Here is a 26,646-nt window from a genome sequence, read left to right as displayed (position 1 = left end):
CATATCTTGCATGTGAAGTATAGCAGCATGCATGTACCCACATATTGATCTCATCTGCAACTCTGAAAGTTACACATTGGCTGCAAAGTTCCCAAGCAACTCCAACAAGAGAACACACTACATGACTCCAACTATTTTGTTTCACTTTATTAAAAGGATGTGATGCTTGCATTATTATCCGCAGAGCGATACAGTGTGGAAACAGGCCCTTCATCCCAACATGCCCACACCGGCCAATATGTCCCAGCTACACTAGTCCCACCTAGAAACATAGAAACATAGAAATTAGGTGCAGGAGTAGGCCATTCGGCCCTTCGAGCCTGCACCGCCATTCAATATGATCATGGCTGATCATCCAACTCAGTATCCCATACCTGCCTTCTCTCCATGCCCTCTGATCCCCTTAGCCACAAGGGCCACATCTAACTCCCTCTTAAATATAGCCAATGAACTGGCCTCAACTACCCTCTGCGGCAGAGAGTTCCAGAGACTCACCACTCTCTGTGTGAAAAAAGTTCTTCTCATCTCGGTTTTAAAGGATTTCCCCCTTATCCTTAAGCTGTGACCCCTTGTCCTGGACTTCCCCAACATCAGGAACAATCTTCCTGCATCTAGCCTGTCCAACCCCTTAAGAATTTTGGAAGTATTCTTGCCTGCGTTTGGTCCATATCCCGCCAAACCTGTCCTATCCATGCACCTGTTTCTTAAACGGGATAGTCCCAGCCTCAACTACCTCCTCTGGCAGCTCGTTCCATACACCCACCACCCTTTTTTGTGTGTAAAAGTTACCCCTCAGATTCCTATTAAATCTTTTCCCCTTCACCTTGAACCTATGTGTTTAAGAAGGAACTGCAGATGCTGGAAAATCGAAGGTAGACAAAAGTGCTGGAGAAACTCAGTGGGTGCAGCAGCATCTACGGAGCGAAGGAAATAGGCAACGTTTCGGGCCGAAACCCTTACGGGTTTCGGTCCAAAACGTTGCCTATTTCCTTCAGGGTTTCGGCCCGAAACGTTGCCTATCTCCTTGGCTCCATAGATGCTGCTGCACCCGCTGAGTTTCTCCAGCAATTTTGTTCACCTTGAACCTATGTCCTCTGGTCCTCGCTTCTCCTACTCTGACCAAGAGACTCTGTGCATCTACCCGACCTATTCCTCTCATGATGTTATGCACAATAGACATGATTTTATATTTTTCAATGAAATGATTGCAAATTGACATACAGTATCCAATCTCTAACTCAGTGAAACAACACTTTAGGATGTTACATATTCAGCAATGTCCATGATATTGTTCGGGATTGTTCCTGATGTTTGGGAAGTCCAGGACAAGGGGTCACAGCTTAAGGATAAGGGGGAAATCCTTTAAAACCGAGATGAGAAGAACCTTTTTCACACAGAGAGTGGTGAATCTCTGGAACTCTCTGCCACAGAGGGCAGTCGAGGCCAATTCATTGGCTATATTTAAGTGGGAGTTAGATGTGGCCCTGGTGGCAAAGGGGATCAGAGGGTATGGAGAGAAGGCAGGTACGGGATACTGAGTTGGATGATCAGCCATGATCATATTGAATGGCGGTGCAGGCTCGAAGGGCCGAAAGGCCTACTCCTGCACCTAATTTCTATGTTTCTATGTTTCTATGTGGGATTAATGCATAGCTGTCCCTCAGTAACAATGTCTGAAAGCGTTGCATTCTTGCAGAACTAACATAGTGGTTTAATTATTTACTGTATTTACCATCTGATTATCTTGGTATTGAAATCAATGACAATCAAGTGCCTTGTGCTTGGAAGAACTTGAGAAAAGGAGACGAGGAGGAATTTATTTAGTCAGGAGGTGGCGAATTTGTGGGATTCTTTGCCACAGAAGGCTGTGGAGGCCAAGTCAATGGATATTTTTAAGGCAGCGATGGATAGATTCTTGATTAGAACGGGTGTCAGGGGTTACGGGGAGAAGCCCGTGGAGCCCACAATGGTCCATTGTTGGTTTTGGACGTAGTGATAACGAGGGGTTACCAACAGTGAAACTAGCACGGCATCTAAGATGGGGAGAGATGGAGAGAGAGGGGTTACTTGAAATCTATCACTTGCCTCTCTGAAGGAGGATCCCAATCCAAAATTCTCCATAGATGCTGCCTGACCCGCTGAGTTACTCCAGCACTCTGTGAAACGTCACATATCCATGTTCTCCACAGATGCTGCCTGACCCGCTGAGTTACTCCAGCACTCTGTGAAACGTCACATATCCTTGTTCTCCACAGATGCTGCCTGACCCGCTGAGTTATGGTGCAGCAGCATCTATGGAGCTAAGGAAATAGGCAACTTTTCAGGCCGAAATCCTTCTGGAAATAGGCAACGTTTCGGGCCGAAACCCTTACGGGTTTCGGCCCGAAACGTTGCCTATTTCCTTAGCTCCATAGATGCTGCCTGACCCGCTGAGTTACTCCAGCACTCTGTGAAACGTCACCTATCCATGTTCTCCACAGATGCTGCCTGACCCGCTGAGTTACTCCAGCACTCTGTGAAACGTCCCCTCTCCATGTTCTCCACAAATGCTGCCTGACCCGCTGAGTTACTCCAGCAGAAGTGTGAAAACGCACACCTACAGATTCACGGACCGATTCTCCCTAGCTGTTATCCCTAGCAACTGAATCATCCTACCACAACCAGAGAGCGGTCCTGAACTACTATCTACCTCATTTGAGAAACCTTGGACTATCCCTGATCAGACTTGACTGGCTTTACCTTGCACTAAACGTTATTCCCCTATCATGTATCTGTACACTGTGAATGGCTCGATTGTAATCATGTATTGTCCTTCCGCTGACTGGATAGCATGCAACAAAAAGCTTTTCAATGTACCTCTGTACACGTGGCAATAAGCTAAACTGAACTAAAGATAGAGTAACTCAGTGGGACAAGCAGCACCTCATTGGCTGCAAAGTTCCCAAGCAACTCCAACAAGAGAACACACTACATGACTCCAACTATTTTTCTCACTTTATTAAAAGGATGTGATGCTTGCATTATTATCCGCAGAGTGATACAGTGTGGAAACAGGCCCTTCATCCCAACATGCCCACACCGGCCAATATGTCCCAGCTACACTAATCCCACCTAGAAACATAGAAACATAGAAATTAGGTGCAGGAGTAGGCCATTCGGCCCCCTTCGAGCCTGCACCGCCATTCAATATGATCATGGCTGATCATCCAACTCAGTATCCTGTACCTGCCTTCTCTCCATACCCTCTGATCCCCTTAGCCACAAGGGCCACATCTAACTCCCTCTTAAATATAGCCAATGAACTGGCCTCGACTACCCTCTGCGGCAGAGAGTTCCAGAGACTCGCCACTCTCTGTGTAAAAAAAGTTCTTCTCATCTCGGTTTTAAAGGATTTCCCCCTTATCCTTAAGCTGTGACCCCTTGTCCTGGACTTCCCCAACATCGGGAACAATCTTCCTGCATCTAGCCTGTCCAACCCCTTAAGAATTTTGTAAGTATTCTTGCCTGCGTTTGGTCCATATCCCTCCAAACCTGTCCTATCCATGCACCTGTTTCTTAAACGTTGGGGTAGTCCCAGGCTCAACTACCTCCTCTGGCAGCTCGTTCCATACACCCACCACCCTTTTTTTGTGTGTAAAAGTTACCCCTCAGATTCCTATTAAATCTTTTCCCCTTCACCTTGAACCTATGTGTTTAAGAAGGAACTGCAGATGTTGGAAAATCGAAGGTAGACAAAAGTGCTGGAGAAACTCAGCGGGTGCAGCAGCATCTACGGAGCGAAGGAAATAGGCAACGTTTCGGGCCGAAACCCTTATGGGTTTCGGTCCAAAACGTTGCCTATTTCCTTCAGGGTTTCGGCCCGAAACGTTGCCTATCTCCTTGGCTCCATAGATGCTGCTGCACCCGCTGAGTTTCTCCAGCACTTTTGTTCACCTTGAACCTATGTCCTCTGGTCCTCGCTTCCCCTACTCTGACCAAGGGACTCCGTGCATCTACCCGACCTATTCCTCTCATGATGTTATGCACAATAGACATGATTTTATATTTTTTAATGAAATGATTGCAAATTGACATACAGTATCCTATCAGTTCCAATCTCTAACTCAGTGAAACAACACTTTAGGGTGTTACATATTCAGCAATGTCCATGATATTGTTCGGGATTGTTCCCGATGTTGGGGAAGTCCAGGACAAGGGGTCACAGCTTAAGGATAAGGGGGAAATCCTTAAAAACCGAGATGAGAAGAACTTTCTTCACACAGAGAGTGGTGAATCTCTGGAACTCTCTGCCACAGAGGGTAGTCGAGGCCAATTCATTGGCTATATTTAAGAGGGAGTTAGATGTGGCCCTTGTGGCTAAGGGGATCAGAGGGTATGGAGACAAGGCAGGTACGGGATCCTGAGTTGGATGATCAGCCATGATCATATTGAATGGCGGTGCAGGCTCGAAGGGCCGAATGGCCTACTCCTGCACCTAATTTCTATGTTTCTATGTGGGATTAATGCATAGCTGGCCTTCAGTAACAATGTCTGAAAGCGTTGCATTCTTGCAGAACTAACATAGTGGTTTAATTATTTACTCTATTTACCATCTGATTATCTTGGTATTGAAATCAATGACAATCAAGTGCTTTGTGCTTGGAAGAACTTGAGAAAAGGAGACGAGGAGGAATTTATTTAGTCAGGAGGTGGCGAATTTGTGGGATTCTTTGCCACAGAAGGCTGTGGAGGCCAAGCCAATGGATATTTTTAAGGCAGCGATGGATAGATCTTTGATTAGAACGGGTGTCAGGGGTTACGGGGAGAAGCCCGTGGAGCCCACAATGGTCCATTGTTGGCTTTGGACGTAGTGATAACGAAGGGTTACCAACAGTGAAACTAGCACGACGTCTAAGATGGGGAGAGTTGGTGAGAGAGGGGTTACTTGAAACCATTCATCTATCACTTGCCTCTCTGAAGGAGGATCCCAATCCAAAATTCTCCACAGATGCTGCCTGACCCGCTGAGTTACTCCAGCACTCTGTGAAACGTCACCTATCCATGTTCTCCACAGATGCTGCCTGACCCGCTGAGTTACTCCAGCACTCTGTGAAACGTCACATATCCATGTTCTCCACAGATGCTGCCTGACCCGCTGAGTTATGGTGCAGCAGCATCTATGGAGCTAAGGAAATAGGCAACTTTTCAGGCCGAAATCCTTCTGGAAATAGGCAACGTTTCGGGCCGAAACCCTTACGGGTTTCGGCCCGAAACGTTGCCTATTTCCTTAGCTCCATAGATGCTGCCTGACCCGCTGAGTTACTCCAGCACTCTGTGAAACGTCACCTATCCATGTTCTCCACAGATGCTGCCTGACCCGCTGAGTTACTCCAGCAGAAGTGTGAAAACGCACACCTACAGATTCACGGACCGATTCTCCCTAGCTGTTATCCCTAGCAACTGAATCATCGTACCACAACCAGAGAGCTGTCCTGAACTACTATCTACCTCATTTGAGAAACCTTGGACTATCCCTGATCAGACTTGACTGGCTTTACCTTGCACTAAACGTTATTCCCCTATCATGTATCTGTACACTGTGAATGGCTCGCTTGTAATCATGTATTGTCCTTCCGCTAACTGGATAGCATGCAACAAAAAGCTTTTCAATGTACCTCTGTACACGTGACAATAAGCTAAACTGAACGAAAGATAGAGTAACTCAGTGGGACAGGCAGCACCTCTGGAGAGAAGGAATGGGTGACGTTTCGGGTCGAGACCCTTCCTCAGTCTTTAGACTTCAGTCTGATGAAGGGTCTCTTGTTGCAACATGCTGGTTGCTGGTTTTAATCGAAGTTGAACACAAAATATCGGAGTAACTCAGCGGGATAGACTGAAACTATCTTCCGTCTGAAGAAGGGTCTCGACCCGGAATGTCACCCATTCCTTCTCTCCAGAGATGCTGCCTGTCCCGCTGAGTTACTCCAGCTTTTTGTGTCTATCTTCGGTTCAAACCAGCATCTGCAGTTCCTTCCGAAACTAAACTAAACATCTTTCCCCTCCGCTCCCTGCGTTCCCCCCCGACATGAACAGAAGCAAATGCAGCTTATTAGTACCGAGAGCTAGATATGCCATAATACCTTCTCAGCAGCAATCATCGACACACAGCAAATGACAATCCACTTGCCATTAACATATAAAATATTCTCTTCTCTGATCCTGTTTTTGCAGGGAATGTAAAACCCAGAACGAAACAAAATTGGATTTTGAGGAGGCGCTGGTGGGAAAATAAATGGAAATTTATTCCTGTGCAATGTGGGAATTTCTGATTCATATCTTTGCTCAACCAACTCAAAGTGGCCCAGGAGGAGTAAGTGAGGCTTTTCTAATGCAATAATGAATGTATTATCCAATATACTCGCAGTCGGGATCCTGGTGGCATTCCTTGAATATATAGTCACATAGACATTTCCACTTTGTTTGGTTTAGTTTAGAGATACGATTGCCGGGGATGCGAATATTTTCCGGGTCGCATCTCCGGTTGCTCTGCAGCCTACCATCGATGGAGCTGGAGGCCTCCTCGGATTGAGTTTGAGCCCCCCCGCGGGTGTGGACTTAACATCGGAGCCGGTCCCTCGCCCGGGATCCCTCCAACGATCCTGCGAACCTACCATCAAGAGTTCGCAGTCTCGGGGGAGCCCGAGTCGGGAGCTTCAACGACGGGGAAGTTCGACCAGCCCCGACCCGGGGTCCGATCGCCCGGCGCGGGCGGAGCTGACATCCCCCCAATGGAGCAGCTGATCGCCCCGATGCGGAGGGCCCAAACGCTGCCGGCTACGGGAGTCAAGATCGTCCCGTCAACGGAGGGCTCGAGGCCCCCGACCGTGGGAGAGCAAAGAAGGGAAGAGATTGAACTTTTTTTCACCTTCCATCACAGTGAGGAATGTGGAGGAGTCACTGTGGTGGATGTTTCTGTTAAAATGTGTTTTGTGTGTTCTGTTGTATTTTATTTGTATGACTGACTTGGCAAATGAAATTCCTCGTATGGTGCAAAACATACTTGGCTAATAAAGTATTACTGTGATTGTAACTGTGAGATACAGTGAGGAAACAGGCCCTTCGGCCCACCGAGTCCTCACCAACCAGCGACCCCTGCACATTTACATTATCCTACAATGCACTAGGGACAATTTAAAATTTATTTTTAATTTATACCAGGCCAATTAACCTACAAACTTGTACGTCTTTGGAGTGTGGGAGGAAACCGAAGATGTCAGGGAAAACATATCCCTCGATTCCCTGCGTATTTATGTAACTATTCAAAAGCCTCTAAAGCACCACTATTGTAGCTGCCTTCATCACTACCACAGTGAGTTCCAGGCATTGTCACCTTGTCGTGGTGATGAAGCTTGTGTGGACTTGAGATCCTGAGAGCGATGCCGTCTGGAGCTGTGCTTCTGGTAGGGCCACCCATGGCGGTAAGGTTGAGGGGGAGGTCTCTGACAAAGAGCGATCCAACCAAGACCTCAACGGTGGAACAGGCGGAGGACGATGGCTGACCTTAGTGGAGCTAACGTCACAACGGCTGGGAAGGCGGATGAACGGCTGCAGCAGAAAAGGGTCTCCGGTCGTCTTGGACTCCACGCCACTGGATCCTGACCCTGATCTGTCAAGGACCCCATGTGGGGTGGCTGTCTGTGCACCAGTCTCCCCACGTTAAACAAAGTCACGCACAGGCGTCCTCCATGAGAGGACAGTCATACTGGTTTCGAGTGACCGCCTGTGTAAACTAACTACCCTGGGGGAAAAAGGTTCTGAATGTCTACCATAGGGCAGCGCAGCAGTAGAGTTGCTGCCTTACAGCGCCAGAGAACCGGGTTCGATCCACGACTACGGGCGCTGTCTGTATGGAGTTCGTACGTTCTCCCCGTGACCTGCGTGGGTTTTCTCCGGATGCTCCGGTTTCCTCCCACACTCCAGAGGCGTACAGATTTGTAGGTTTAATTGCCTTGGCATAATTTCAAATTATCCCTGGTGTGTGTAGGGTAGTGTTGGTATCGCTGGTCGGCACGGACTCGGTGGGCCAAAAGGCCCGTTTCCGTGCTCTATCTCTTGAAAAAAAAAACTATGTCTGTCATAAGTTTATTTGCTTCCATCAGGAAAATAGACTGAGGCAGTAAACAGCAGTTTAAATTCTGCAAGAGCCGTGCATTTGCCAGGTTTGTGCAGGATTTTCATTCCCCCATAGGTTAGAGACAGTGGGGGGAGGTGTTGTTGTTATCATCAAAAAAAGTCAGATATTCATGACTTTGCCCATTTCAATCTGTTCTCCTCCCACCACTGCAGCCTCGATGCAAATTCGGCCAAGATGAAATGCTTGAAAGCATTGTTTGTCTTTTCCTGAAACCTGCTGGATTCGAAATGCAAACAGACAAAACATTGTTTTCAAAAATGCTGGAGAAACTCAGCGGGTGAGGCGGGATCTACGGAGCGAAGGAATAGGTGACGTTTCGGGTCGAGACCTTTCTTCAGGCTACATTATCTCCCCCCCCCCACATTAATCTGAAGAAGGGTCTCGACCCAAAACGTCGCCTATTCCTTCGTTCCATAGATTCTGCCTCACCCGCTGAGTTTCACCCGCTGATGCTTTCAAGAGAGAGCTGGATAGGGCTCTTAAGGATAGTGGAGTCAGGGGATATGGGGAGAAGGCAGGAACGGGGTACTGATTGTGGATGATCAGCCATGATCACATTGAATGGCGGTGCTGGCTCGAAGGGCCGAATGGCCTACTCCTGCACCTGTTGTCAATTGTCTATTGACTATTGTCCAGCATTTTGTGTCTACTGCAGGATAGAAAGGTCAGGTTGGGAATGTGAGGGGGAGTTAGTCCTCTACACTACTGAAAAGGCATTGCACAGATCCGCCCAATCCCTCTGGCACCTTGCACCGACCGATATCGCAGACTCCTCGTAGGATGATGATGATGATAATGTGTTCAATCTGCAGGCCCCAGCTGTCCGTGAGCCCCTTGTGGAAATCAAATGAATTGCTTTTTAATAAAGGATGTCCCTGCCTTGCAGAGCTCCGTGAACAGATGGATTATGATGAAACCCACAAATGCTCGGTCACAAAGATGATTCAATCCAGCCAGCTGGCCAGTGATGGACCAAATGTAGCGACTTGATACAAATAAGCTGCACTACATCAGAGATGAGGAGTGTGTCCTACCCATTCTCAGGGGATAATCAACAGGGTGAATGCACAGAATGCAGACGCAAAGTGCTGGAGTTACTCAGCGGGTCAGGCAGCATCTCTGGAGAGAAGGAATGGAGGACGTTTTTCGGGTCGAGACTATTCACCAGGCTGAGAGTCAGGGGAGAGGGAGTCTAGAGATATGGAAGTGTAAGGCGTGAAAACGAGACATCAAAAGAGATTACGCTGGGGTGTACACCTCCGCTCGGTTACCTGATCGCCTAGTTGCTCAGCACTTCAACTCCCCCTCCCATTCCCACACAGACCTTTCTGTCCTGGGCCTCCTCCACTGTCAGAGCGTGCAGCTGTTCCTTCCTGCACACAGAGTCTTGTTACCCAGACTAGGGGAATCAAGGGTATGTTGTTCTGGTTAAAGTTTAGTTTATTGTCACGTGTATCGAGGTACAGTGAAAAGCTTTTTGTTGCGAGCTAACCAGTCAGCGGAAAGACTAGACATGATTCCAATCGACCCATTCACAGTGTACAGATACAGGATAATGGAAGAACATTTAGTGCAAGGTAATCTGCAGTAAGATCCAATTATAGATAAAGCCCAGAGTTTTGGCCCGGGCCGCACAAACCGATGATCGGCCGTGAGAAGGAGGGGTGGTGGTGTCGGCGGCAAGCGAAAGTCCGAAGTTCGGACAGCTGGCGGGGCTGCCGACCGACCGACGGGGCCACGGGCTGCACTACGTCGGGACGGGTGAGGCGGGGGCCGGACACGGCGCTCCGACCCGACAGTCCCCTCGACCCGAGTAGTAGCGGTCAAATACGGGACAAGGGCTAAACCGATTTAGCCCAATGTATGGGATGTCCCGGCTAATACGGGACAGTTGGCGACACTAGTTGGTACACGTGACAATAGTCTAACCTGAAGCTGTCACACGCGCTGTTATTCTTCACGACATTTGAACTCACATGACCTTATCCCTCATTACTTATTATCATACATTCTGACTCACTAATTCTCTCCGTGTGCAACTACTAATACAAATGTCCTGTATTCCCTCAGTCTATGCTCCTTGTACCCATTCCAGCACGCTACACCGTTCTGTAGCTGGTCTGTTTGTTTTTCTCCGCTTTTACTCATTGTTCTGCTTCCTGTTTTCCTTTGTTTTAGTTTTAGCTGTTTTAGTTCAGAGATACAGCGCGGAAACACGGGCTTCCCGACCAGCGATCCCCGCACATTAACACTGTCCTACACACACACACTAAGATATGATTTTTACATTCGTAACACCAAACCCATTTTACCTACGTACCTGCACGTCTTTGGAGCGCGGGAGGAAACCGAAGATGTCGGAGTAAATATAGAAACATAGAAATTAGGTGCAGGAGTAGGCCATTCGGCCCTTCGAGCCTGCACCGCCATTCAATATGATCATGGCTGATCATCCAACTCAGTATCCCGTACCTGCCTTCTCTCCATACCCTCTGATCCCCTTAGCCACAAGGGCCACATCTAACTCCCTCTTAAATATAGCCAATGAACTGGCCTCGACTACCCTCTGCGGCAGAGAGTTCCACAGATTCACCACTCTCTGTGTGAAAAAAGTTCTTCTCATCTCGGTTTTAAAGGATTTCCCCCTTATCCTTAAGCTGTGACCCCTTGTCCTGGACTTCCCCAACATCGGGAACAATCTTCCTGCATCTAGCCTGTCCAACTCCTTAAGAATGTTGTAAGTTTCTATAAGATCTCCTCTCAATCTCCTAAATTCTAGAGAGTACAAACCAAGTCTATCCAGTCTTTCTTCATAAGACAGTCCTGACATCCCAGGAATCAGTCTGGTGAACCTTCTCTGCACTCCCTCTATGGCAATAATGTCCTTCCTCAGATTAGGAGACCAAAACTGTACGCAATACTCCAGGTGGGGTCTCACCAAGACCCTGTACAACTGCAGTAGAACCTCCCTGCTCCTATACTCAAATCCTTTTGCTATGTAAACCCACGCAGAACGTGCAAACTCCGTACAGACAGCACCCGTAGTCGGGAGGGTCCCCGGCGATGCGGTCAGTAAGGCAGCAACTCTACTGCTGCGCCACCGTGCCGCCCTTTGCTTACGTTAATTTATTAGCTGCTTTCTGAAACATTTTCCTCCCTCTGCTCTCCCTGACCTCTGCTCCACTGAAACCTCCACTGACTCTCTGGGCCTCTAGGTTCACGTTTAGATTGATTATTGTCATGTGCAGCGAGATACAGCTATCCCGATCAGATCAGGAACGTTCATAAGCGATAGGGGCAGAATTAGGCCATTCGGCCCATCAAGTCTACTCCGCCATTCAATCATGGATGATCTATCACTCTCTCTCAACCCCAGCCTCCTGCCTTCATATATATATATAGATATTACTATACATAAACGCAATCCAGTCGAACCTGAGTACAACTGGTCGAGCAAAGGGACAGATACAGAGTGCGGAATATAGTTATCAGCATGGTAGCTAGCGCATCAGTTCCAGAGACAAAGTCCAATGTCCGCAATGGGGTAGAGGTGAATCAGACAGCGCCCTATCTCTGTTCTATCCCCCAGTCCAAATCAATTTCCTATTCGTTTCGTTTCCTATGAAATTATAACGTTTACGACATAACAAACTATTTGCACCTTCATGTCCAAACATTTGATAAAAGACAATGCTTTTTGCTCTTGATACAAATTGCCCCTCAGATGTGGAGGAAAATTTAGTTTCTCCTGGCATCTAGTACATCACAGACTGAGCGGGCCGAAGGGCCAGTTCCTTCCCAGAGTCAGTGAATCGAGGGCCAGAGGACATAGGCTCAAGGTGAAGGGGAAAAGATTTAATAGGAATCTGAGGGGTAACTTTTTCACACAGAGGGTGGTGGGTGTATGGAACAAGCTGTTGCCAGGACTAGAGGGTGTGAGCTACAGGGTGAGGTTGAGTAGGCTGGGTCTCTATTCCATGGAGCGCAGGAGGATGAGGACAGACCTTATAGAGGTATATAAAATCACGAGAGGAATAGATGCAGAGAGTCTCTTACCCAGAGTAGGGGAATCGAGGACCAGAGGACACAGATTCAAAGTGAAGGGGAAAAGATTTAATGGGAATCTGAGGGGTAAACTTTTTCACACAGAGGGTGGTGGGTGTATGGAACATAGAAACATAGAAAATAGGTGCAGGAGTAGAGGCCATTCGGCCCTTCGAGCCTGCACCGCCATTCAATATGATCATGGCTGATCATCCAACTCATTATCCTGTACCTGCCTTCTCTCCATACCCCCTGATCCCTTTAGCCACAAGAGCCACATCTAACTCCCTATTAAATATAGCCAATGAACTGGCCTCAACTACCTTCTGTGGCAGAGAATTCCACAGATTCACCACTCTCTGTGTAAAAAATGATTTTCTCATCTCGGTCCTAAAAGACTTCCCCCTTATCCTTAAAGAGCTGCCAGAGGAGGTAGTTGAGGCTGGGACTATCTCAACATTTAAGAAACAGTTAGACAGGTACATGGATAAGACAGGTTTGGGGGGGGGGGGGGGGGGGGGGGGGGGGGGATATGGGCCAAGCGCAGGCAGGTGGGACTAGTGTAGCTGGGACATGTTGGCCGGTTTGGGCAAGTTGGGCAGAAGGGCCTGTTTCCACGCTGTATCACTCTATGAGTAAAACAAGAGAAGGTTGAACGTGTAAAGTGTGGGCAACGCCTGTGTATGTGTTGCGGAGTTTCCAGTGGTGACTCGCCAAGTGTGACTCTATATTACAGACCAGCAAGGAAACATAAAAGCAAAGGAAATTGTTCTTATCAAAACTAACACCAAAGCCAACAGCATAAAGGAAAACAAATGCTGACAAGAAAGAGCTTCTCCCTGAATCATACTTCATCAAGATTCAGGGACAAGGACAACTATTTTGAATCTTTCATGCCCCATATCTCAAAGACAACTCAAGATTAAAAAAATATCCCAGTGAAGTTTTTTTTAAATTCGGCCAGGCACAAAATCAGTTTACTTCAAAAGACGAAGACTTTAGTACTTTTTTTACAAAACCTCAAGTATATAAATCCAGCCATGCTATGACTACATAGGCACAAAGAGGCTATTTGGATTTAGGTTAGGAAAGTAAATAAGGTTGTTGTGACAGCCAGGACTTAGAGACAGCATTGTAGCCTCCGTTTCAGAGGCTGTTGCAATTCAAGTGCAGTGTTGAACTTCAAACTGTATGATGGTATTCCAGATCAGTGTGGATGGAATGTCGTACAGGGAGACAGAGACTCACTAGTTTAGTTTAGAGATACAGCATGGCAACAGGCCCTTCGGCAGACTGAGTCAACGTCGATCATTGATCACCAGTTCCACCTTTCATAACAAGGGGAGTTGAGTATAGGAGCAAAGAGGTCCTTCTGCAGTTGTACAGGGCCCCAGTGAGACCACACCTGGAGTATTGTGTGCAGTTTTGGTCTCCAAATTTGAGGAAGATCATTCTTGCTATTGAGGGAGTGCAGCATAGGTTTTCAAGGTTAATTCCCGGGATGGTGGGACTGTCATATGTTGATAGAATGGAGCGGCTGGGCTTGTATACTCTGGAATTTAGAAGGATGAGAGGATATCCTATTGAAACATATAAGATTATTAAGGGTTTGGACATGCTGGAGGCAGGAAACATGTTCCCGATGTTGGGGGAGTCCAGAACCAGGGGGCACAGTTTAACAATAAGGGGCAAGCCATTTAGAACGGAGACGAGGGAAAAAGATTTCACCCAGACAGTTGTGAATCTGTGGAATTCTCTGCCTCAGAAGGTAGTGGAGGCCAATTCTCTGGATGATTTCAAGAGAGTTGGATAGAGTTCTTAAAGATAGCGGAGTCACAGGATATGGGGAGAAGGCAGGAACGGGGTACTGATTGTGGATGATCAGCCATGATCACATTGAATGGCGGTGCTGGCTCAAAGGGCTGAATGGCCTACTCCTGCACCTATTGTCTATTGTCAATGGAAAGCAATTTGTGACAGTGGCTGGAGTAACTCAGTGGGTCAGGCATAGAGGTGAAGGGGAAAAGAGTCGTAGAGACACAGAGACATAGTCATAGACATAGAGACATAGAGTGATACAGCGTGGAAACAGGCCCCTCGGCCCAACTTGCCCACACCAACCAACATGTCCCAGCTACACTAATCCCACCTGCCTGCGCTTGGCCCATATCCCTCTAAACCTGTCCTATCCATGTACCTGTCTAATTGTTTCTTAAACATTGTGATGGTCCCTGCTTCAACTACCTCCTCCAGTAGCTCGTTCCATACACCCACCACCCTTTGTGCAAAAAATGTACCCGTCATGTTCATAGAAACATAGAAACATAGAAAATAGGTGCAGGAGTAGGCCATTCGCTGGAAAAGGCCAATAGGTGCAGGCTCGAAGGGCCGAATGACTCCTGCACCTATTTTCTATGTACTCGGCCCTTCGAGCCTGCACCGCCATTCAGTAATGATCATGGCTGATCATCCAACTCAGTATCCTGTACCTGCCTTCTCTCCATACCCCCTGATACTTTTAGCCACAAGGGCCACATCTAACTCCCTCTTAAATATAGCCAATGAACTGTGGCCTCAACTACCTTCTGTGGCAGAGAATTCCACAGGTTCACCACTCTCTGTGTGAAAAATGTTTTCCTCGTCTCAGTCCTAAAAGAGTTCCCCTTTATCCTTATAAACATAGGAAATAGGTGCAGGAGTAGAGGCCATTCGTCCCTTCGAGCCTGCACCGCCATTCAATATGATCATGGCTGATCATCCAACTCAGTATCCCGTACCTGCCTTCTCTCCATACCCCCTGATACCTTTAGCCACAAGGGCCACATCTAACTCCCTCTTAAATAAATATAGCCAATGAACTGTGGCCTCAACTACCTTCTGTGGCAGAGAATTCCACAGGTTCACCACTCTCTGTGTGAAAAATGTTTTTCTCATTAAATCTCCCCCCCCCCCCCTCACCTTAAACCTATGTCCTCTGCTTCTCGATTCCCCTACTCTGGGCAAGAGACTCCGAGCTGATCGATGCCTCTCATGATCCTATACACCTTCATACACATTGTCATGTACTGACAACGGTAGGACGAACATTCTTACTTGCAGCGGTATAACATGCCTGTAAACTCACTACGTAGTGGTAATATTTAATGATAAACATGATATAAATCAATGCAGGAGGGATGTTAATGTCTTGCATTACTTTCTCCATGCGAGCACAAACTTCCAGACGAACACATGCATGGAAAATAGCCGAGGTTACCGTTTGTGGAAAGAATCCCGCACAGATTAACGTGAGGCAGGGCAATGCTTTTGCTTCACATTTCACCCAGGGACTCTCAGACAGAAATTAAAACCAGACAGCACTGCAGGCTGCCTGTGACACACTTCAATTTCTCCCCCCCCTTCCAAACCAGCTCCAACCTCCAGAAGGGCCTCCTTATTAAAAAAAAGCCCAAAGTTGTTCACTCGGCAGCAGTCTAAATTTAGCGCTGCTCCTCGGTGGCAAGGCAACAACACAAAGTTCTGGAGTTATCTTTAAAGTATCCGCGCTGTAAGAGTCACAGTCAGCTGTTGCTCCTCAGCCAAATATCTACTGACACTGTGAGTTCAACCGGACTTTAAAGTTGCTCGTTTGCAACAGGCAATTAATCTTTAAGCCTCCGATCTGGCAAGATATGAGAACTCAATGCAACGCAGAATTAAAGGCAGATCAACGATGAGATTAAAGAGGAGCAGGTCAGTTAAAGCGCCTTACCTTGCAGTCTTTAAATCTGACACGAGAGAGAGAGAGATATAGGGAGAGAGCAGGGTGTGTCAGGAATATCCAGCAGCACACTTACCAACTACAGTCTGTGGGCTGGGCTGGGCTGGGCTGACAGGCTCAGAACTTTTCAAGAGCACACACCCCTCCCAGCCAAGCTCAACCACAGGCTTGAAGAATTCCCTGGATCCAGCACAGAACGCAAAGCACTGCTGACCGAGACTACATTCTGCCCAGCCAAGCAGCCCGATTTAACATTGCTTTGGTCAAATTCCAACAGGGCAGCAACAGAGAATAACAGACTCAAAAAAAAAAAAAAAAAAAAAAAGCTGGAGTAACTCAGCGGGTCAGGCAGCATCTCTGGAGAGAAGGAGTAGGTGACGTTTCGGGTCGAGACCCTTCTTCAGACTGAGAGTCAGGGGAAAGGGGAAACGAGAGATATAGATGGTGATGAAGAAAGACTGGATAGACTTGGTTTATACTCTCTAGAATTTAGGAGATTGAGAGGGGATCTTATAGAAACTTACAAAATTCTTAAGGGGTTGGACAGGCTAGATGCAGGAAGATTGTTCCCGATGTTAGGGAAGTCCAGGACAAGGGGTCACAGCTTAAGGATAAGGGGGAAATCCTTTAAAAACCGAGATGAGAAGAACTTTTTTCACACAGAGAGTGGTGAATCTCTGGAACTCTCTGCCACAGAGGGTAGTTGAGGCCAGTTCATTGGCTATATTTAAGAGGGAGTTAGATGTGACCCTTGTGGCCAAGGGGATCAGAGGGTATGGAGAGAAGGCAGGTACGGGATACTGAGTTGGATGATCAGCCATGATCATATTGAATGGCGGTGCAGGCTCGAAGGGCCGAATGGCCTACTCCTGCACCTAATTTCTATGTTTCTATGTCTATGTTTCTATGATGTGTCGGGAGATACAGAACGGATGAATGAAAGATATGCAAAAAGTGAGGATGATTGATGAAGGAAAGCTGTGAGCTAGGTGAAAACGAGTTGTAGACAACGAAACTCAACAAGGCGACGATGAAGGTAGTATGATTTGGGTGGGGAGAGGGATGGAGGGAGAGGGGATTCAAGGGTTACTTGAAGTTAGCAAAATCAATATTCATACTGCTGGGTTGTAAGCTGCCCGAGAGAAATATGAGCCGAATACTTGCGTTTGGTGCAGAACAGAGAAGGCGGCTCGGTTGGTTAAGACCCGCTTTCCCTCACCGAGTCCACACCGACAAGCGATCCCCGCAAACTAACACTATCCTACACACACAGGGGGACAAAGTACACTCGTAGTAGTAGAAACATAGAAATTAGGTGCAGGAGTAGAGGCCATTTGGCCCTTCGAGCCTGCACCGCCATTCAATATGATCATGGCTGATCATCCAACTCAGTATCCCGTACCTGCTAGTACTAGTACTAGTACTATTACTAGTAGTAGTAATAGTAGGCCCCTGTCGGTCATGACTGACCATGGGTGATGCCTCCTGGTCGGGTCGGATGCAAGCCTGAGCGATCGATGTCATATGGAGGACAGGCTGTTGCCCATGCAGCACATCCCTCCTCTCCACGTCGCTGATCGATCCAAAGGAACAGCAGGGCCGTTACAGTTTGGGCACCAGCGCCATCGCAGGAGCTGCCAGAGCGAGGTTGTAGACAATGACGAACTGCCTTAGGGGCTCCGACTCCGGATTTTCTTGAGGTTTGCTCCTGGAGCCTTTTCCATGACTGGATATGGCCACAAGGCAGTGGAGGTTTTCCCTCTCCTAGATGGACCGCCTTCCACAGGCTGACGAGCCCCATCTGCCCGATACTGGTGGGGGCGGGAGCGTCTACCTTCCCGTGCAGGTCTATAGCACCTGCCCACTACCCAGATTACACTCGTACCAAGCCAATTAACCTACAAACCTGTACGTCTTTGGTGTGTGGGTGGGAACCGGGGCACCCGGAGAAAACCCACGCAGTTCACGGGGCAAACGTACAAACTCCATACAGACAGCACCCGTAGTTGGAATTCAGAATTATCAAAGATGAAATGCATTTGCTGAAATTAGACGATGACCTGAAAAATGATTGTCACAAAATATACCGGGATTATTTGGGACTATCAGGGTCCGGTTGTTATTCCAATGATTGGGGATAGTGAGGCATCAAAAGGCATGTGTTCCTGAGATATAGGAGCAGAATTAGGCCCGTCGAGTCTGCTCCACCATTCCATCTTGGATGATCTATTTTTCCCACTCAATTCCATTCTCCTGCCTTCTCCCCGTAACCTTTGCTAATCAATCTCTGTGTGTTTAAAATCCCCAAAGTGCCAGAGTAATTCAGAGCGGGTCAGGCAGCATCTCTGGAGAACATGGACAGGCAAAGGTTCCGATCAATTGAGATGCTGGAGTGCTCCATAGGTCATAGACGTAGAATTAGGCCATTCGGCCCATCAAGTCTACTCCGCCAATCAATGATGGCTGATCTATCTCTCCCTCTCAAGTCATGGGGTGATAGAGCTAGCGAGCATGGAAACACATCCCATGGTCCACTTTATCCGTGCCAATGTTGCATATTGGGGTAGTCCCATTGACCTGTATTTGTTCTAAATCCTTCCCATCCATATATCTGGCCAAATGCCTTTTAAAAGTTGTAATTGTACCTGTTCCCATGGTAACATGACCAAGAGCCAAGAGAGTGTTCATGTTTTCCCTCCTGCTCTTTGTGTTTTGCTCCCGTTTCCAGTATGTGTTTAATGTCTCCAGGGTTTAGTTTACTTTAGTTTAGAACGGAAACAGTGCGGTAACATAGAAACATAGAAATTAGGTGCAGGAGTAGAGGCCATTCGGCCCTTCGAGCCTGCACCGCCATTCAATATGATCATGGCTGATCATCCAACTCAGTATCCCGTACCTGCCTTCTCTCCATACCCCCTGATCCCTTTAGCCACAAGAGCCACATCTAACTCCCTCTTAAATATAGCCAATGAACTGTGGCCTCAACTACATTCTGTGGCAGAGAATTTCAGAGATTCACCACTCTCTGTGTGAAAAATGTTTTTCTCGTCTCAGTCCTAAAAGAGTTCCCCTTTATCCTTAAACTGTGAACCCTTGTTCTGGACTTCCCCAACATCGGGAACAATCTTCCTGCATCTAGCCTATCCAACCCCTTAAGAATTTTGTAAGTTTCTATAAGATCCCCCCTCAATCTTCTAAATTCTAGTGAGTACAAGCCGAGTCTATCCAGTCTTTCTTCATATGAAAGTCCTGACATCTCAGGAATCAGTCTGGTGAACCTTCTCTGCACTCCCTCTATGGCAAGAATGTCCTTCCTCAGATTAGGAGACCAAAACTGTACGCAATATTCCAGGTGTGGTCTCACCAAGACCCTGTACAACTGCAGTAGAACCTCCCTGCTCCTATACTCAAATCCTTTTGCTATGAATGCTAACATACCCTTCGCTTTCTTCACTGCCTGCTGCACCTGCATGCCTACTTTCAATGACTGGTGTATCATGACATCCAGGTCTCGTTGCATCTCCCCTTTTCCTAATCGGCCACCATTCAGATAATAGTCCACATTCCTGTTTTTGCCACCGAAGTGGATAACCTCACATTTATCCACATTATACTGCACCTGCCATGCATTTGCCCACTCACCCAGCCTATCCAAGTCACCTTGCAGCCTCCTAGCATCCTCCTCACAGCTAACACTGCCCCCCAGCTTCGTGTCATCTGCAAACTTGGAGATGTTGCATTCAATTCCCTCGTCCAAATCATTAATATATATTGTAAATAGCTGGGGTCCCAGTACTGAGCCTTGCGGTACCCCACTAGTCACTGCCTGCCATTGTGAAAAGGATCCGTTTACTCCTACGCTTTGCCCTTCCGCCCACCGGGTCCGCGCCGACCAGCGATCCCCGCACATTAACACTATCCTGCACACACTAGGGACCAAAGCCAATTAACCTCCAAACTGGAACATCTTTGGAGTGTGGGTGGGAACGGAAGATCTCGGAGCAAACCCACGCAGGTCACGGGGAGAAGGCGCAAACTCCGTACAGAAGGCACCCGTGGTCGGGATCGAACCTGGGTCTCTGGCGCTGTGAGGCAGCAACTCTACCGCTGTGCCGCCCGACGGTGTGTGTATGTGCCAGGGCCCTTCCCAGTCCATGCTGGACGCTTCTCGCCTGAATCACCACGGCAGCTGCTTTCCTTCACAAATAGCTCTTGTAACACACAGCGCCTCATGTCACGTCCCCAAAATAATGCACTGGGATACATTTTGCAAGACCACCCGAGCTGCCAACTCTGCTTCTGAAAATACGAGGCTGGAGAAAGCAAATATAACGGGTTGAGATTGGATTGTTTTGGTTAAATCAACTTGCAGTGAAAGATAATGGTGGGGGGGGGAAGAAAGGGAACAGGTGGATAATTCTGGACTAATGGTTCATGTTTTATGTGTCATTCCTAACTGTCACTGTATGTCATGTTGTCACTTGCGGGCGGAGCACCAAGGCAAATTCCTTGTATGTGAATACTTGGCCAATAAACTTATTCATTCATTCAGTGAGTTCTACAGCCACGGGCGGTCACGGTGGCGCAGCGGTAGAGTCGCTGCCTTACTGCAGTTTCAGTGCCGGAGACCCAAGTTCGATCCTGAGTACGGGGGCTGTTTGTACGCGCTCTCCGTGACCAGCGTGGGGTTTCTCCGAGATCTTCGGTTTCCTCCCACACTCCAAAGATGTACAGGTATGTAGATTAATTGGCTTGGCAAATCCAATTGGGTGTAGGATCGTGTTAATGTGCGGGGATCGCTGGTCGGCGCGGACACGGTGGGCCGAAGGGCCTGTTTCCGCGCTGTATCTCTAATCTAAACCAAACTATAGCATGGAATTGGGCCCTTCGGCCCATCTTCCTCATTGCAATACTTCGCCATCAATGACTCTACTTCCTTTTGGCTCTACTGAGTTGGATGATCAGCCATGATCACATTGAATGGTGGTGCAGGCTCGAAGGGCCGAATGGCCTACTCCTGCACCTATTTTCAATGTTTCTGTGTTTCTAAGATTGAGGAAATTCGGTATGTTGACAAATACTATCTCAAACGTCTACAGTCGTACGGCGGAGAACAGATCGGCCTGGTTTGGCAACTCAAACGCCCAAGTACAAGGGAGATTTGATAAAAGTCGTGGACACTGCTCGGTCCATCATGGGCACTGACCTCCCCACCATCGAAGGGATCTATCGGAGTTACTGCCTCAAAAGGCAGCCGGCATCGTCAGAGAACCCACACCATCCTGGCCACACACTCATCTCACCACTGCCATCGGGAAGAAGGTACAGGAGCCTCAAAACTGTAACGTCCAGGTTCAGGAACAGCTACTTCCCTACAGCCATCAGGCTATTAGACACTACAAACACCAGCTAAACTCCGAACTACAACGTGCCCTGATTGTACGAGGGACAATGCATTTCGTTGTCTCTGTACTATACACTGACAATGACAATTAAAATTGAATCTGAATCTGAATCTGACTTCTGGCTTTGATTTTGTTGTTACACTATATTGCATTTAAAAAAAATGATTGAACTTCTTTTTGTTATTTGTCATGGTATCGACTGCTGACAACATTCACATACAATAGACAATAGGTGCAGGAGTAGGCCATTTGGCCCTTCGAACCAGCACCGCCATTCAATATGATCATGGCTGATCATCCCCAATCCTGCCTTCTCCCCATATCCTCTGACTCCGCTATTTTTAAGAGCCCTACCTAGTTCTCTCCTGAAAGCATCCAGAGAACCTGCCTCCACTGCCCTCTGAGGCAGAGAATTCCACAGACTCACCACTCAGGTTTCCTCGTCTCCGTTCTAAATGGCTTACCCCTTATTCTTAAACTGTGGCCCCTGGTTCTGGACTCCCCCAACATCAGGAACATGTTTCCTGCCTCTAGCGTGTCCAAGCCCTTAACAATCTTATATGTTTCAATGAGATGCCCTCTCATCCTTCTTCTAAACTCCAGAGTGTACAAGCCCAGCTGCTCCATTCTCTCAGCACATGACAGTCCCGCCATCCCGGGAATTAACCTTGTAAACCTATGCTGCACTCCCTCAATAGCAGGAATGTCCTTCCTCAAATTAGGGGACCAAAACTGCACACAATACTCCAGGTGTGGTCTCACTAGGGCTCTGTACAACTACAGAAGGACCTCTTTGCTCCGATACTCGACTCCTCTTGTTATAAAGGCCAACATGCCATTCGCTTTCTTCACTGCCTGCTAAACCTGCATGCTTACTTTCATTAATAAATGGACAGTAATAAACAAAACAAAAAAAACTAAACAAATGTCTTTGAAATGACGTAATTGTAGTTGTTTCGCCAGCTTCCTCCGGTAGCTCTATCCAGATACGGACTGCCGCATGGGTCGACTGGGCTTGTATTCACTGGAATTTAGAAGGATGAAAGGAGATCTTATAGAAACATTTAAAATACTGAAAAGATTGGACAGGATAATACAGGTAAAATGTTCCCCATGTTGGGGGAGTCCAGAACCAGGGGTCACAGTTTAAGAATAAGGGGTAGGCTATTTAGGACTGAGATGAGGAAAAACCTTTTCACCCAGAGAGTTGTGAATCTATGGAATTCTCTGCCACAGAAGGCGATGGAGGCCAATTCACTGGATGTTTTCAAGAGAGAGTTAGATATAGCTCTTATGGCTAACGGAATCAAGGGATGTGGGGAGAAAGCAGGAACGGGGTACTGATTTTGGATGATCAGCCATGATCATATTGAATGGCGGTGCTGGCTGGAAGGGCCGAATGGCCTTCTCCTGCATCTATTTTTTTATGCTTCTATGTTTCAATGCCCTCTTGGGTGTTAAAGTTGCCCCTTGAGATCACTCTTTAATCTCTCCCCTTTCACCTTAAGCCTGTGCCCTCTAGTTTTAGAATCCTCGCCACCAGGAGAGAGACGGTGAGCTTTCACCATGTCAATTCCCGCGAGTCCAAATTCTCCTCCGCTGATGGGTGCGGGGGTAGAACAGCAGTGAAACCTCCAGCCCGGGATTGAGTACTACCAGAAAATTTAAAAGCAATATTACATTTCCTCAGCAGTCACGTGTCGTCAGGCAGTGGAGGCTTTGCTCAGCCAACTTTCACACATAAAAACGGAAACATAAATAGAAGCTGGAGACAGCTTGGCTCCAGTCGACTTGCTGTTCATGGCAAACAAAGTACTTCAGCAATTGTGCTATACGCTCAATAAAAGTTCAAAGAGATATTTCACCGTCCAACCACATTCCGTCTCAATGCCCCAAACGTATTTTTATCACTGCCATTCATTGCATCTTGCACACAAAATGCTGGAGTTGGTTCAATTCAAAGTGGTACATAGGGCCCATATCTCAAAAGCCAAATTATCGACTTTTTACCCTGAGGTTAATCCATTCTGTGTTAAATGTAAAATTTCTGAAGCCTCTCTTATCCATATCTATTGGTCATGCCCCAGCCTTAACAAGTTCTGGCTGGAGGTCTTTCATACATTATCCCAGGTGTTAAACATCAAATGGGAACCAAAGCCTCTAATCGCTGTTTTTGGGGGTCACTGATGAGGAGGTTAGATTAACGCCGCACTATATCTAGCAATGTTACAAAATTTTGAGATTTAAAAAATCAAGTCTGTAATTTATCCCATCAGATAAAGCATAAAAAGAAGTTTAATTTGACACCTAATTCACTTTCATATCTCAAGTATTTAAAAAGTTATGGCCATTTTCATACTCGGAAATTAGCATCTTGTTCCCTATTGATTTTCTATGGACAAGACAAAAAAGCTGTGATCGTGTGCTGTCAAAAGGCCATAACCTTCTTAAAAATTAAGAGAACTGAATGAAATTTTCAGTTATCGTAGATTGAACCATTCTGAAACAAATATAAAATAATCTTACTTGGATGACCTGAAATTAAAACATATAATTAGTTAGTTACCCAAGTGTAGCTAATTTCAAACTTCAATTACTAGATCTAAACATCTATCCATTTCTTAATAAATGATTAACATTTTTAAATAGCCTAAGTGTCCAAATAATATTCACAAATAATTCACAATAAAACATGATTTTTAAATCTCATTTACATTAATTTATAGGCCAAATGGAAGGAATTTAGTGTTCAATTGCTGTAAATTAAAGTCCATTTAAATCAGCTTTCTAGTGGGATCCTGTGAACGCGCTGGTTTAGAACGTTCACATTGCGGTAGATTTGTGCCTCAAATGCCCAGAAAAATACTGCGGGATATAAAGAGCCCAAAATGAGCTACTCGCAATAGTAAACTTTGTATAAAGGGTTCTTAAGAAGCCCTTTTTAATGTAAAAATAAGCTACATACCTTCTGTATACAGCTCCATGCGGCCCTGTGGTTGCGTGAGGTCGCGGGTTTAGAGAATGATTTTTAAACTATTATAACTATTATACAAGGCCATAAAAACTAATAATACCTTTTGCGACGGGGTCTGTCAGCGATTTTTCGTTAATGATTTACTAGGCAGAACATCTTCGATTGGAACAGCCTAGTAAAAAAATCGCGTTTTAAACCGCCCCCCTCTAAACGGCGCCAAAATGCTGCCTGACCCGCTGAGTTACTCCAGCATTTTGTGTCAATCTTCGGTGTAAACCGGCATCTGTAGTTCCCTCGTACACGTCCTCTACACAGTCAGAAATGTTTCCAGCGGAACAGAAGACCATACACGCTGCTGCCTGATCCGTGGAGTTGCACGGGCCGCTGGCGTTACAGGTTGAGGCCCTTCTTCAGACTGATTGTAGGGCGGGCGAGAGTGGGCGGCGTTTCAGGTCGAGACACTTCCTCCGACTGAGCATCAGGGGAGAGGGAAACACAGAGATCAGAAAAAACAGAGATCAGAAAGTTGGAGAGATCAAAGGAGATGCAGATCCAGGAAAATGTGGAACAGATAGTTCGGGAGAAGGTGATAACTAAGCAAACAGAGATAAAATGTAATCAGGGAGACAGTAAGACTGGTGGGAGAACTGGGAAGGGGGAGGGACGGAGAGAGAGGGCAAGCAAGGGTTACTTGATGTTAGAGAAGTCAATATTCGTACTGCTGGGGTTGTAAGCTGCCAAGCGAAATATGAGCTGCTGTTCCTCCAATGTGCGCTGGGCCTTACTCTGACAATGGAGGAGGCCCAGGGCAGAAAATGTAGGAAAGAACTACGAATGCTGGTTCAAATCGGAGGGAGACACAAAATGCTGGAGTAACTCAGCGGGGCAGGCAGCATCTCTGGAGAGAAGGAATGGGTGACGTTTCGCGTCGAGACCCTTCTTCAGACTGTTCCCGCTGAGAAACTCCACCATTTTGTATTCAACTTCGATTTAAACCAGCATCGGCAGCCTGTTCGAACAAGAGACCCATCAATAGACTGGCTAAGCGTCTGAAGAAGGGTCTCGATCTGAAACATCACCCATTGCTTCTCCAGAGATGCTGCCTGTCCCGCTGAGTTACTCCAGATTACTATCTAAATGGCGTCAAGTTGGGAAAAGGGGAAACACAGCGGAATCTGGGGGTCCTTGTTCATCAGTCTATGAAAGTAAGCATGCAGGTGCAGCAGGCAGTGAAGAAAGCGAATGGCATGTTGGCCTTTATAACAAGAGGAGTTGAGTATGGGAGCAAAGAGGTCCTTCTGCAGTTGTACAGGGTCCTAGTGAGACCACACCTGGAGTATTGTGTGCTGTTTTGGTCTCCAAATTTGAGGGAGGGCATTCTTGCTATTGAGGGAGTGCAGCGTAGGTTTACAAGGTTAATTCGCGGGATGGCAGGACTGTCATGTGTTGATAGAATGGAGCGGCTGGGCTTGTACACTCTGGAATTTAGAAGGATGAGAGGGGATCCTATTGAAACATATAAGATTATTAAGGGTTTGGACATGCTAGACGCAGGAAACATGTTCCCGATGTTGAGGGAGTCCAGAACCAGGGGCCACAGTTTAACAATAAGCAGTAAGCCATTGAGAACGGAGACGAAGAAACACTTTTTCTCACAGAGAGTTGTGAGTGTGTGGAATTCTCTGCCTCAGAGGGTGGTGGAGGCCAGTTCTCTGGATGCTTTCAAGAGAGAGCTAGATAGGGCTCTTAAAAATAGCGGAGTCAGGGGATATGGGGAGAAGGCAGGAACGGGGTACTGATTGGGGATGATCAGCCATAGAAACATAGAAAATAGGTGCAGGAGTAGGCCATTCGGCCCTTCGAGCCTGCACCACCATTCAATATGATCATGGCTGATCATCCAACTCAGTATCATGTACCTGCCTTCTCTTCATACCCCCTGATCCCTTTAGCCACAAGGGCCACAATAGCCAATGAACTGGCCTCTACTACCTTCTGTGGCAGAGAATTTCAGAGATTCACCACTCTCTGTGTGAAAAATGTTTTCCTCATCTCGGACCTAAAAGATTTCCCCCTTATCCTTAAACTGTGACCCCTTGTTCTGGACTTCCCCAACATCGGGAACAATCTTCCTGCATCTAACCTGTCCAACCCCTTAAGAATTTTGTAAGTTTCTATAAGATCCCCCCTCAATCTTCTAAATTCTAGCGAGTACAAACCGAGTCTATCCAGTCTTTCTTCATATTAAAGTCCTGACATCCCAGGAATCAGTCTGGTGAACCTTCTCTGT

General features: G+C 47.0%; 1 protein-coding gene across 4 annotated transcripts in view; it reads right to left on the bottom strand.

The window, feature by feature from the left end:
* Positions 1 to 26,646, bottom strand: part of sgcd (sarcoglycan, delta (dystrophin-associated glycoprotein)) — a 202,320-nt gene that overhangs the window by 99,713 nt on the left and 75,961 nt on the right. The window contains exon 1 of one of the 4 annotated variants that reach the window (XM_055643332.1): positions 16,054 to 16,202. The exons of 2 other annotated variants lie outside the window; for them this stretch is intronic. The gene's annotated coding sequence lies outside the window, so the exon portion shown is untranslated. Of the gene's footprint in view, positions 1 to 15,968; positions 16,203 to 26,646 lie in introns of those variants that run through there. One more of the 4 variants, XM_055643329.1, reaches the window with a different exon arrangement.

This window comes from Leucoraja erinacea, chromosome 11 (genome assembly GCF_028641065.1).
Source record: "Leucoraja erinacea ecotype New England chromosome 11, Leri_hhj_1, whole genome shotgun sequence".
NCBI classification, from domain to species: Eukaryota; Metazoa; Chordata; class Chondrichthyes; order Rajiformes; family Rajidae; genus Leucoraja; species Leucoraja erinaceus.
This window is presented reverse-complemented; position numbering and strand designations above follow the sequence as displayed.